General features: G+C 39.4%; 1 protein-coding gene across 3 annotated transcripts in view; it reads left to right on the top strand.

Moving 5' to 3' along the window:
- CRACD (capping protein inhibiting regulator of actin dynamics) overlaps positions 1-13791 on the top strand; it is a 128748-nt gene that overhangs the window by 45554 nt on the left and 69403 nt on the right. For all 3 annotated transcript variants that reach the window (XM_031066066.1, XM_031066062.1, XM_031066070.1), the window contains one exon: positions 13632-13774. The gene's annotated coding sequence lies outside the window, so the exon portion shown is untranslated. The remainder of the gene's footprint in view (positions 1-13631; positions 13775-13791) is intronic.

Consider the following 13791-nt stretch of genomic DNA (forward strand, 5'->3'; position numbering starts at 1 on the left):
CCCTCAGCCTTTCCTCACAAGAGAGATGCTCCAATCCCTTACTCATCTTTGTTGCCCTCCACTGGACCTGCTCCAGGAGCTCCATGTCTCTCTTGCCCTGAGGAGCCCAGAGCTGGGCACAGCACTCCTGATGTGGCCTCACCAGGGCTGAGTAGAGGGGCAGGATCACCTCCCTGAGCCGGCTGGCAATGTCCTTCCTAATGCCCCCCAGGACACCATTGGCCTTCTCATCCCCATGGGCACACTGCTGGCTCGTGGACAGTTTGTTGTCCACCAGAACCCCCAGGTCCTTCCCTGTGCAGCTGCTTTCCAGCAGGTCAATCCCAGCCTGTGCTGGTGCATGGGGTCACTCCTCCCCAGGTGCAGGACCCTGCACTTGCCTTCACTGAATTTCCTCTCTGCCCATCTCTCCAGCCTGGCAAGGCCCTTCTGAAGGGCTGCACAGCACTCTGGGGTATTGGCTGCTCCAGCCAGCTTGGTGTCATCACCAAACTTGCTGAGGAGGCATCTGCCCCTTCATCCAAGTCATTGATGAATAGCTTGGGGAACACCAGTAGTGACAGGCCTTCAGCTAGACCCTGTGTGACTGATTAGCTGGCAAGAAAGTTTTGTCTTTGTAATATAATTGAAAAATCAGTTGTTTTCTTGATCAAAATGTAATTCAGTGAAGTGTCCTCTTTTGCTAGGAAATCTATTAATTTAATAGCATGAAATAGATGTCTATAGAAATGCATTAAACTTCTGTTCCAGTTACTCTAAAAGCTGTTAAATTTAAGTGAGTCTGGCACCCTCTTCCAATTCCTTGTATTCTAGATATTTGCCTATTAAAGTGCAACAAAAAAGCCTAAGTCTACAAGGAATTTGCTAGTATTTACCTGGAAGAGTTCCATCCCAGCATTTTTGATAAAATAATGTCTTCAGTCACTGTGACATGGTTTGTTGGTTATGCTCAGGTCTTGGATGACAAGAGGTGACATATCATAGCTTTTGGAGTACCCACGAGGCTGTCCAGAAGGAAGGTCATATAAGAATTGTGAAACAAGTTCTATAATAAATGGAGAAGCCCCAGATGTCTTCAGCGTAGGGCAAATCCTGCTGCCATTACCTGTGTCATGCTCATTTTCTGAAAAAAGAACTTCCAAGCCTTCTAGATGTGTCTTTTTTTATAATATGGGGAAGGTTAGTACTGTCAAGTTGGGTAGAGGGAATTGTGAAGATTTTGTTTTGATCGAGCCAGCCAGGAGCACCTTTCCTGCCCATGACTGTCACACGGAAGCAAACCCACTGGTTCCACTCAAACCAAACCAGGGAAATATTTTTACACTTTTACAGAATATAGCACAATTTAATGTGAAGTATTTTGACTCCAAAGGAAATCTATGCAGTAGACTGTGTTGGATGAATCCAATTCTGTAATCTTTAGTTTTGATGTGACCCAGGTTATAGCGTTTGGCGTTTGTCAGTAGGAATGTATAAAGCTTTTCATATAAACTAAGAATTTGACTTTTTTCCTGCTTTATTTCCTTCCTCTTTTTTTTCCCTTTCCTTTTTCTAACAGTATTATCTGGTTTATTGTACAGCAAGCTGTGGACCAATTCTTAGTCTTTTACTTCTAAGTGGTAAATGGACACACTGATGGGGAAAAACATATTTTTGTTAATTGTGATAAAATCTATTCTTTAAACTGCCTCTGTTGCTAGTAAAGCTTAGATTTTTTCAGATTTGTTCATTTTTTGTTTCAAACAAATGAACTTTTGTACTTCTCAAGCTATATTTTGGTAACATTTTGTGTATTTTCCAACAATCACTCCTTCTAGCATAGGGAATAATTTTTTTAATATCAAGAGCAGATGGACTTATCAAAGATCTGAAGTTGTATTGCCTTAGGCATGCATGCTAGACTGGTTATTTAGGCTCCTTGACCCTAGACCAAAGATGGAACAAGCTGGAAATGTTCACTCCATGCTTTTATGTAAATTTTCCTTCTATTCTGAGATCCTGGCAGCAGTATTCTGGGACCAAAATTTCTGGTAGTATTTTGGTACTTCTTGGAAACTGAAATAGAGCATGAAAGATCTTGTGAAAGCTTCTTAGACATTTTATTTAAAAATAGCTGTTGAAAAGAGCATTCCCAATTATAGCCAAATGATTCATCTGCTGGCAGTGGGGTATCAGCACTGGTATTCTATCTGCTCACCTGCTTTTGTTGCCATAGCAGGTCCCCATCTTCCCTGCTCTTGGTATATACATGCAGCTTCTGTAGCTGGCATTCAGGTCACTTTAGCTTTCCCTCCCAGCCCACTTGTTTGTACTTCCTATAGATTTCTCTCCAATCTAACTACTCACATCAGCTGGATTTCTTAATTCCTAGTGAGCATCATGGTCATTCCAGCGCCATTGAGAAATTATTTATTTGTCACTGGGCAGTATCTGAAATACTGAAGTGAAAGCATGCAGGAAATAGTTGAAACAGTTTTTATTTTCTGATGTCACAATATACCACTATCACAAATACCAAACCTTCTAAACATCTGGATAAATGGCTTGTAACTGGGTTCTTTTTAGTGCTCAATATCACTTTCATTTGGCCATATTTACCTAGCTATCAGAAAAGGGGGGGAATGAAGAGGAAAAAATACAAGGTCAGTGCACCAAAAGCCTTACGGGAGTTGGGCTCTCTGAGTTTAAAAGGGCACAATTAAAAGTGAATCTACATTTGGAATAATTCCTTGGTAGTTAAGAACCTTTTGCCTGTCAATAACAAACAGTGGTGGTTTGACCTTGGCCAGCTGCCCATCCAGCTACTCTCTCCCTCCCTCTCAACAGTTCAGAGGGGGAAAATACCACTTCCCAACCCAGCCCCTTCTTCCCAGGCTCATCTCATACACAGACAGACATCAAATACACATTTCAAAACATTCAAGTTTTTTTGTCTTGGTAATTACACAAAAATCATCCCAATATAACAACAAAATAAGCATGTGTTGCACAGCATGCTCTGCAGGATGTGCCCCAACTATGTAATGGTGGAGCCTGCAACTGAGCTGATGATGGGCTTTTCCAGGTTCTCTGAGCTCTACCAGGAGAACCTGCTCCTCCAGAGAAGCTGTGGTCTTGGTTTGTTGTGTTGCTGGAAATGCCTGGTAGACCACACATGTCCATGGAAATACCACAGCAGTCTTTTTTTTCCATCTCCTTTCCTCTCCCTTCAGGGCATGCTACTTGAATGGGTTTTCTTTGAAATTTCTGCCCATTTTCCTGCTCTCAACACCTTCTCACCAAGAGAAAGGGAGCAGATTTATGTGTCTCTGCTAATGGCTGTTGACATATTTACCTTCTACAATCTCATTGGTAGAGAGATGGCCTTTTAAGGGTATTGATGAAAAGGATGAGAAACATAAAATTGATCACAGGCTTGTCACAACTTCTTACTCCTGGGATAACTGTTCCAAAAACATGTTGGATGCTTCTCAAACTCAGAGAAAGACTTAATGCTTATCCAGAAGAGTATGCAAACCATAGCATTAGAGCAACAGTAGCCTAGGAAATTAAAAGCCTAGGAGAGCTTCCTAATCCATACATCTCTTCACATGGAAAGAGAAGGTTTCCAGGTAAGTGAAAATATCTGCAGGAGTGAAACGTTATTCAGCATCCCAAAAATGCAAAAGACAAAGACAAATGCTCACTGCTGTTGTTGTGCTGTACTTTCACAGCTACCTCTCATTCACTTCATACATTTTCTGTCTGTTGCACTGGAGGTGCTGATGGCACAACCAGCCATACCGGGAAAGGGAGATCTGAACTGCTTTAAAGTGTCACTGACTTGACAGGATGTGTGGTGTTCACAGCAAACTTAATCCTGGAGATTTTCCTGATAATTGGTGATTAGAAAAAGCATCCAGTTAGAATCCTCTAAATGCTGTGATGTAGATCCTATTGATAAGTTCATATTAAAATAAAGAACTCATTTTACAACTGCTTGCTTTTTAAAATGTCCTTTGCATCTAATGTATATTTCTTTTTGTAAGAATAGCTTCTCCAAAAAATGCATTTTCCAATTTGAAAATAAACAGAGTAAAGCTATTCATCTCTTGCTTCACTTTGCTGGGAGACAGAACAATTTAAGTGAAGGAACAGCATGACACCAAATAATAAGCAGCACACATTCATCTTTTCTAGTACTGAAATTGTAGCCCACTACAATTACCAAAAGATAACTTTTGGAATAACTATATAAAATTCTACATGCATTTTCTTGAGATTGAAAAAGATGTAGCAGGAAGGCCTTATAGTTTGGGGAGGAGGAAGAAGCTTTAAAAATTATTTCTTATTTATTCAATTGTTTAATTCAACAAAACCACAAATGTTAAACTGGCCTTTTTCAAATGTGTTCCAAGATATGCCCCTGAATCGGTGATGTGGGAAAAAAAGACAAAATTTCTAGCAGAGCTGTAATTTCTTTTGAGTCAATATTTGATATTTGAATAGATACTAATTAGTTTTAAGCTGTGTAAAAGGTCTCTTGGACTATTAACTGTTTTATTTAATTCTGCTGACTAAAGCTGGGGAGCTTTTTATTTATATTTTGGTAAGATCGCATTGTGAAATGCAAGTAAAAAATCCTTTGATGTTTGAAGCTTTCTTTAATATATTGTAAAAACCTGAGGACTGGTTGTGTGTATATGCCTGAGGGGGTGAATAGATGTATTTTTGCATGCATGTATGTTTTACAGTTTTATGTTTTACTTATCAACAGTAGTAAAATGTTGAGGAGCTTTGCTGCTGATAAGGGCCAGTTCTCAGTGTCAAGTGGAGAGATATTAATGTGCTTTCTGAAAAAGTTATATATTTTATTCATGGAAGTGTCATGGAATTGAAAGAAATATTGTTCCATGGTATTTGGTGTGGGTCATTTCAAGAGGAAGGTAAACTAGAGAGTAATGGTTTAAGCGATTTTTTTACTTCCTTTGAGTCTTTTGATTTTGTCATAGTTTTACAGAACTGTTTTTTCACAAACACCCATGCAATTTCTCTTTCACTACGTGCAGTGCTTTATTAAAGGAACATAACAAACATTGAAAGTCCTAAGAAAAAAGTTATATATCCTTGTATTTCATAGAAGACTGTCAGACTTTAGTACAGCAAATTATTTCCTTTCCTTATTCCATCCCATTTCTTGATATTTAGTACATCTCTTGTTTTATATCTTTAGGATAACCAGAAACTATTAGGGAAACTATTGGTCCTTAGCACTTCATTTTCTACCTTCTCTCTTTTTATATGTGAGGGAGAAAATACAGCTTAGAAGCTCTTCAGGAATGGAACTATTGATTTATCACTAAGTGATATTAATCTCATCTAGACAATGTAGCTTTTTGCATATAGATTTCTTGCAGGGAAAGGGTGCCAAGTGTCTGTGCAATCTCAATTCTTGATTTCCAGGTAACACCACTACAAGAGAGGAGAGAAGCACAGACCCTTCAGTGCCTAAGCAATGATATATCAGTATGAGAGAAGTAGATGTGAACTTTATGTGACAACAACTGAAACGCCTGTCAGGATGGGTGCCAGTAACCATCAACCACAGTTTCAGAGGCAAATTGTCGTATTAAGGCAGACTAGCTGGAACAAGCTGGAAAAATACAATACTTCAGTTGCTTGTATAGCTAGCTGGGAAACAAATTGTTATGTGTACAGTAAAGGTAGCTTAGGCCATTTGTCAGCTGAAATCATTGCATGCAGCTAGAACAACACTCAGCTGAGTTCTTTTGCTTTGTTAGCATGATGAAGATGCCGGTGTAATGCTCCCTCTGTAATTTCTCTCTACACAGAGTTAAAAGTGCAGCATATCAGTCACAGAACTGCTGGCCCCAAAGAATTGTCCAGCATGGATTCATTTGGCTAACTTTACCAGACACAACATCTCTTCTGCTCTGCCAAAAACCTTCATTTTTTCCCCCACAGAAATCCTTCCCTTTGGGTTTCTTTCCCTCAGAGATGACGTTTACAACCTCATTGGGAGATCTTGCAGTCACCACTCTTGCAGTCTCATTTAAATTCTCTTTAAAGGAATGCTGTCCTCTTGAGACTCTTGAGGACATTAAGATACCTGTAGTTACTGGAAAAATTTGGAGTAAACGAATTTTTTGTTCTAGGCACTGCAAAAGTCTCTGTCAAACGCCATAATCTTGATCTCACCGGACTTGGATCTGGTACTTTGGATCTGTGATCCTTATTTCATGTAGCAGCAGCTTTACCCATGTGCAAGAGGCGTTTTCCTTGTCTGACTTCATGCCAGCAGCTGCCCTTTTTTCCTGGCTTTTGCCAGCAGCCTTTGCCTCCTGTGTCTTCCATGTGAATGGTCTGGGGAGCATGTTTGGATGGAGCAGCTACAGCCATAGGTGAAAGGTGAAGGATCTGGGCTGAAGGGACAGAGCCCCAAAAAGCTGAGCTCCCCCTGACATTGTGTGGGGCATAGGATCCATTGCTTGGTGGGGCTGGCAGAGCTGGGTGTTTCTAAGCAGAGTTTCTTTGTGTGTTTGCCCCCATCTTCGCCAGGATGGTGCTGCATGCCACAGGTTGGACCTTGGTGGTCTGTATTAACAGCCTTGCATAATTTATCAGCTTAGATGCAATTACTATTTTAGTCTTCCTAAAGCTAGCAAGATGTTTTTTATATCTGTTAAATGCTTCACTTCAGGCAAGGCTTGGATGAAACAAAGAGATCAGGCAGGGTTCCCACTCTTAATTATTGAACTGTGACCTCATTTGTCCTCGGAAGCTTCTGCTTTTTGCCACCCATGACCTGTAGTGGTTGAGACAAACACACAAAGCCTGTCAAGGGGAATCTGCAATGACATCAGGATGGATACTCTTGTGTTTACTGCCCACTGGTGCGTGGCACTGCTGACTAGAAGACTTTTTACCTATACAGAATGTTAGGTTCAAGCTTCTCTAGTTACCCAAAGATGAGGTCACTCTGTTCATTAATGATTTATGATTATGTAGTGCCTTTCTTCAGAGAGCTTCCAAGGCAGCTGGCAAGTTTATATTTGCCTGAGTGAGTGCCTGAAACAAACTGTTAGTGATTTCTCCACAGACTGAGGACCTGAAATAAAATTTCCTTTTCTCTATACTCTTGGGTACTCTTGGGTACACAGTGGGGTTAGGCACCATCACTCCATGAGGCATTTGCTGCCTGTGCACTTTGTGATATGACATTCCTCAAACAGGGGTTTCTTAGACTTTTTCATTCCCTTTTTCTTTTCTTTCAAGTTCACTTGACTGAAGTTTTTTTTAATTTTTTTTTACTTTTTAAATAACTTTTGCTATGGTACAGCAGGATCCTATTCCACAAACAATTTTACAGCCTCGTTTAAGTCAGCCTGTAGCACAGAATTCAATTTGTATCAAGTAATGGGAGTGGAAACTGGTCACATAATATTGCAAATAATTTTTCTAGCCATGTCTGGAAATAGTGTGGTTATATAGTCAGGAATGACACATAACCATGGAACAGTGTTTTGAATTACACATGTAGTGGACAAAGAGTAACCGGAGGATTTTGCCATCATAAATTAATCTTGCAGTATTTGGTGACCTGTATTATCATTTAAGGTACTGAAAACAAAGAGGCAATGTTTTTTCCCCCTAAGCATTAGAGGTTATACTTGGCACAATAAATAGAGAAGGAAAACCATAGATGTTGCTAGTGAAATAAAGACATGGTGATAGATGATGATTTTGTCTTTCAGAGTGCATTAGGAGCATTTTTAATCGAAGGTGTTTGCGGTACTTCAGAAAGAACATGATCTGTTGTTTTAAAAGAATGTGATCTATTGTGTTCATTGTTTTTAAAAATAAAAAGCTATGTCTTCTTAAGGCAGTGTTGCATATAAAGTGTGTGGAAAAGAAACCAAGGCACAGGGAGAGCCTGGGAATAAATTGCCATTTATTCCTTGGCAATTTACACCTAAATTCTGCCAGTCTAACTGACACACAATAAAGTGCACTTCGATTCCCACTTGTGCAAGCTCTGGTAGTATTTTGGTACTTCTTGGAAACTGAAATAGAGTGTGAAAGATCTTGTGTCCCTATGGCTAGGGACAGGTTGAGGTTAGCCAAGCATGACCAGAGAGCAGGATGGGAGAGTCTGACAGAGAAGTTCTCTCTAACATCCTACAACACAGGCAAAGCTTTAATTTGGTTTGGTTCTTTTTCAGCATCACTGAAGGTAAAAAAAAACTGCAGCATGCCCTGGCTGTGCTGCAGGACTGCGGTGCCTTGGGCATTGCAAAGATGCACCCACCCTCCTACTGCAGGGCCATGAAGCTCCCCTGAGCCCAAGAGAGTTTCCCCTTTTCCATGCCTTATCATCAGGAATATCATGCGGGTCAAACAGCCTCATTTACCCGTCTGGATGTCTCCCACTGTCTTTGATGCAGCTTTGAGGCTGATATGTGCTAATATAATTAACCTTCCCTGCCCCTGGCTGTGCTGGAGAGAAGAGAGGGAGCACAGAGGTGAACAGGGCACATAGGGGGTGGTCAGCTCTGCAAAATCTGCATTTTTTCATACTTAGATCTGACAGGTTTTTCTAACAAGACTATTTCTACCCTGTAGTTTGGGAGATCAAAGCTTCCTTTCTACCCAGTCTTTTGCTTGCATTTGGATTTTATCTCTATAACCTTGACTGGATAGATGAGTTTTTAATGGTGTCAGCATGACCCAGGGAAATTACAATGTCAACAGCAATTGTTCTGCAAGTCTGTTAATCCAGTTTCATCCTATTTACTCATGTTGTTGTTTGGCTTGTGATAAATAGGGTTGTACTTGAAAAAAAAATAGGAAAGTTTTCAATTATTTCTTTCCTAGTCGTGGGAATTACTTTCCTGGTTTCTTCCCTTCCATTTTCATAGAATCACAGACTGTCTGAGTTTGCAAGGCGCCTCTGGAAGCCATCTGGTCCAACCTGCTCAAGCAGGTTCAGCTAGAGCTTGTTGTCCAGGACTTTGCGCCTTTGGTTTTTGAATACCTCCAAAGGATGGAGATTGCACAACCTCTCTGGGCAACTTGTGTCAGTGTTTAGTTGCTCGGACAGTTAAAAAGTGTTTCCTGATGCTCAGAGGGACCTCCTGTGTTTCAGTTTCTGCTCGTTGCCCCTTGTGCTGTCACTGGATATCACTGTGAAGGTCGAGGTCTTCCTTGCATCCTACACATCATTACACCTTGTTGCCCTTGTGTGTGCTGTTCAGACATACAGGCTTGCAGAATACTGCTGATAGTCAGCTCAGATCTTTTACAGAGGTTTTTGGTCTTTTTTTTTTACTTCTTTATTTTCTTTCCTGGGTTTGCTGCTCAGAAGAGGATTCCTTGCAATGCATGGCTGAAAATAACAGTGTAAGGAGATCTGGGAGAAGTCTCCACTCCCACCTCTGCCACTCCTACCTCTATTGAAAACTGTGAGCAGAACATTTTTACTGCTTGTTTTTCCATCAAGCAGCTGTACGAATTAAATGACATTTTGTGATACCCTGGAGTTCCAGGACACAATACATGTCAATTATAATAGGTATGCTAAGTTACCAAAGCTCTTTTTATCCCAGAATTCATGTGCTCCTTTTTGAGATGTTATTTATTAAACATGATTTTTATATTTTCTGTTATTTGCAGTTCTTTTAATTACTAGTTCTGAATGTTTAGCTTCTTACTTATCTCTCATGAAAACGAGTGAGTTTAATTTTGGCTGAGAAGTGAGCACACATTTTGCCCACCATGTTTGGGAACTTTTGTCTGCACATAGAGTAAAAACAAAATTTGCTGCTATATTTGGAGAGATGAATAGGGAAGGTACATTTGATGGTGTCCTGGTAGCCCCTTTTGACTCCTATATATATTTTGGTTTAAGAAATGTGTAACTTGCAGAAACCTAAGAAAGGGCAGGCGAGATGATAACAGATGGCATTTTTTTCCCTTTAATGAGTTATGGTATTGAACAGTCCAAACCTCTGATTTTGAGAAGGAAGTAATAATGTAAGTAATAAACTTACTCTGCCATTCTAAAGATCTGCGTGTATGTGTGCACATGCGTGTTTGGGAATTGTGCTACTGCAGGGGCTGGAGAGTCAAACCCAAGTCTGGCACCATGATAAAGTGTTAATCTGATCTAATATGATCTCTGGAGTTTGTTTACTTTCTCAGCTTTGAGCAGTTGTGGATACTAATGATGCATTATCAAAGACAGCAATCCAAAGTAATGGATTTGTTCCATGTGTAACACAGAACAAACTCAGTATCTGGTACAGAGAAATTAAGGTTTTAGTGGCCATCGAAAAAGTGCCTGAGTGTTCTTTTGGTTTTGGGTTTAATTTAAAGCTGAGCCTTGATATCAAAATATACTGTAACATGCTAGTAAAACAGCTTGTAGTATGAACTTCTTTCCTAAGCCTGACTATGCTGAAAGTGTTTTACTGAATTGTACTGCTTTTCCTACTGCATAGGAGAGCCTCTCCTTTGAGGACAGGCTGAGGGAGCTGGGGCTGTTAACGGGCAGGTATCTCTACAGTCTTCTGCTCATTTCAGGAGTCACTGTTGGTTTTCTCTGTCTGATGATAATTTTCATTCTTTAAATCACAGGCTTTCTTTGCATTTAAAAAAATGTTCTGTGAGTAATGTTGATTATATTTACCTGTGATACGCTGAACATATTTCCTTTTGGACTGTTACTGAGTTATCCTGAGAAGTTCAAACATGTTTTTAGAAGAATGGGGACTTAATAAGCAGGGAGAAGAGATCTAGTGGGGTCCTTTAGTGGACAAATATTTGATGGTTTGCCATGCTTAATTGTCTACTAGTCTTGTGTTGTGTGGTGAAATAGCAACCATGTGGACTAGGTACAAGAACAGCTATTGTCTGAGATACTGAAAATAGACCACATGATCAATTTAACACTTGTAACTCTAGCCTTACAGTAGGTATTTTCAGGGACTTGCTTTATAATGGCCTTTCACTGTTCTAAAGTTTTGTACTATTATTATGTGTTGAGGTAAAGTATAGATTGTGGAAAGATAAAATGCACAATGGAGAGGTCTGTGTTCTCAAGCAAAATCTGAGGCTACTTTTTATTTCCTGATTTCTATTCTGCTCAGAATTGCATAGGTCTGGCATCATTGCTTCTATCAGGTTCTTATTACTGTGAGATACAGTGGTTTTCCCTAAGTGTATGCAGAATGTGCATTTGCTTAACTTTCTGTGTTGGAAATATGTGTTTCTAGTTCTGCATTCAAATTTATGGCTCCGTTGGAAAAGGAGAGAATAGAATAGTTTCCTGAAATATTCATCCAAATATTCCATGCTGGCCTGTCTTCAGGAATTTCCTTTTCATTGAAATGTTTCCCAGTCTATCTGTCTTCATATCTTTCCCTGGGAATTAAAAGAGTGTTAGTAAATAGAAGGAAGATGTTTTCTGTTTGTCTGTTGCTGCCAGGGCATCTCCTTGTATGCATCTTGAGCTTAGTGATTTACACCATCTGGGCTTTAAATTTCTTTTTCTTGCACCTTGAACAATGAAGGTCTGTTTTATACCCAGGAGTTCAAAGTGCTTTGAATTCTGATTTTTGAGAACAATAAGCTAATTCAGAAGTTGTCCCATTGCTCCCATGCTTGCAAACCTCACCCAGAAGAAAGAAAGCTGGCTCTCTGTAATGGACTGGTAGATTTGCTGGCTCCCTTGGGATGCAGGCAAGGCACCAGACCTGAAGTTTCTCAGTTACAGCAGGCTCCTTATTGCAGGTGCACTGAACTCCTGGTTTCTGTGATGCCATAGCTGCCACAGACTGCCATAAGTCATTGAGGTGCAGAAAGAGCAGGGAAACCTGTGAAATTAGCACCCTGAGAGATGTTCCCTGCTCTGCCTTTAACAGCACGATGTCTGCAGGGCAGGGACACGAGAGGCTGTGTCAGGCATTTCAGGTGCATGCAGGATTTAAAGCTGTGAACTGACAGAGATCTTTGCACTGGCAGTTGATTGCTGGGGGATGCTTTCTGGTGACAAAGGAAATGTATTCCTACCTGTTTTGCCAGAACCACATTGACCTGACGCAGACCACAAACTTTCCATGCTCAAACCACTGCCCATCCTATTGTCCATGCTGCATCTTGTGCCCAGAAAAGAGAGGGTAGTGCTGAGTCTGCATGTGAAAATTAGATTAGAGGTTGACGTGCATATATGAGATTTTAACATCTGAAGTTCCCATTTACACAAAAGCACCAGAGACCTTTGAGACCTTCACATTTTGTCATATGCAATTGGAGTACCTTTATTTGTTTATTTATTTTTAGAATTGGTGTGGCAAGCTCAGGATGTTTTTATATTGCTTTTTGTCTCTCGTTCACACCTTCAAGACATTCTGAATATTATAAGTGGTGCAGAGTCAACTGAGTGCTAATTTCTCATTTCTTAGCTTAAACAGACTGCTTTGTTCAGGCACCTTTGCTAGCAAAAGTGCAATTCTAGATAATCTGTCTTGGCAGCCTGAGAGCCCTCACCAACATTTAGTCCTTGAACTTCAGCAGTAATAATTTAATGCTTGCAAGCAGTTTCATTTGATTACCAAGAACCAAATACACACTTACCCTTGTCTTGTCAAATGGAGCATGATTTAGTCTATACATGAATTACATTATTACAAAAAATACTCTTATTTGTGGCTGCCTTAGGATATAAGGATGAATGAATGTAGCAAATATAATTTAGTAATGATAGAGTCTAGGAATAGGATAGTTGCTACAAATTCCCTGTCTGATCCTTCTAGTTATATGTAAAAGGAAGCATAAACATCCCTGAAAAGAGTAAAAAAAATGGAGGAAATTTTTGAATAATACAAGGTCAAAATGGCAAAATTACAGTTAAATTTTTCAAAGTAAAATGGAAAACTAGTGAAACCAGAAGAAAAAAATCTGTTAAAAACCTAGCTGCTTTGTTCAATTTTGCAGGTTGTTTTCACCTGTTTAAATTTTTTCTGTTTTGTAGTGTATTTAAATAGATTAATTTAAGTTTTTTTGCAGTTGATATGTTTTTAATTTTAAAAAAGGCATTTAGTTATTTTTTTGCCAGAAAAAATAGTTAAAACTTATTTCTCCATGCTCTAGTAGAGGAAAAATCAAAGATATTATAAGCTCACATTTTAGTTTTTAGAAGTGAACAGTTTTTCATTTTAAGAGAGTCATATATGGCATTTTTATTTCAGCCAAACTACAGTAAAACCAGTGACATATTTTTCTTGAGATATGATTGATTTAGAACTGCAGGATGTGACTGGAAGGAAAAATAAAATAGTGCTGCCATTTCACTAGTTAGAAAGAGAAAAGAAAGACCATTTTGTATGAATGTCTCAGAGGGAAATCCAAAGCTAATGAAAAATTTCTCAGGTTGCAATATCTTTTTTTTCTTTCTTTCTCTTTTGTTTTTTCTTTTTATACTGCAGACATCTCAAACCATTTACAAGAGATGTAGCAGATAGGAATTGCTCAGCTTATAAGTACCCTTCAAAAGGGTGAAAATGCAAAACCATCACTCTTAGGTTTGCCTAGAAAATTTGAACTAAAGTTCTTTCTTTTCCATTTATACCTAGGCAGTCTGGGAGGAGAATGTTAACCACTGGTCTCTAGCAGCATATCCTGACTTCTGATCATTTATATTAAAGAAAAACATCCATTTCAGAGAGAGTGCAAGACTGAGTGGAAGTAGAAAATACCACACCCTACCTTAAAAAAAGTAAGAAAGGTTTTCCT

The sequence above is a fragment of the Geospiza fortis genome, unplaced genomic scaffold, assembly GCF_000277835.1.
Source record: "Geospiza fortis unplaced genomic scaffold, GeoFor_1.0 scaffold40, whole genome shotgun sequence".
Classification (NCBI taxonomy): Eukaryota; Metazoa; Chordata; class Aves; order Passeriformes; family Thraupidae; genus Geospiza; species Geospiza fortis.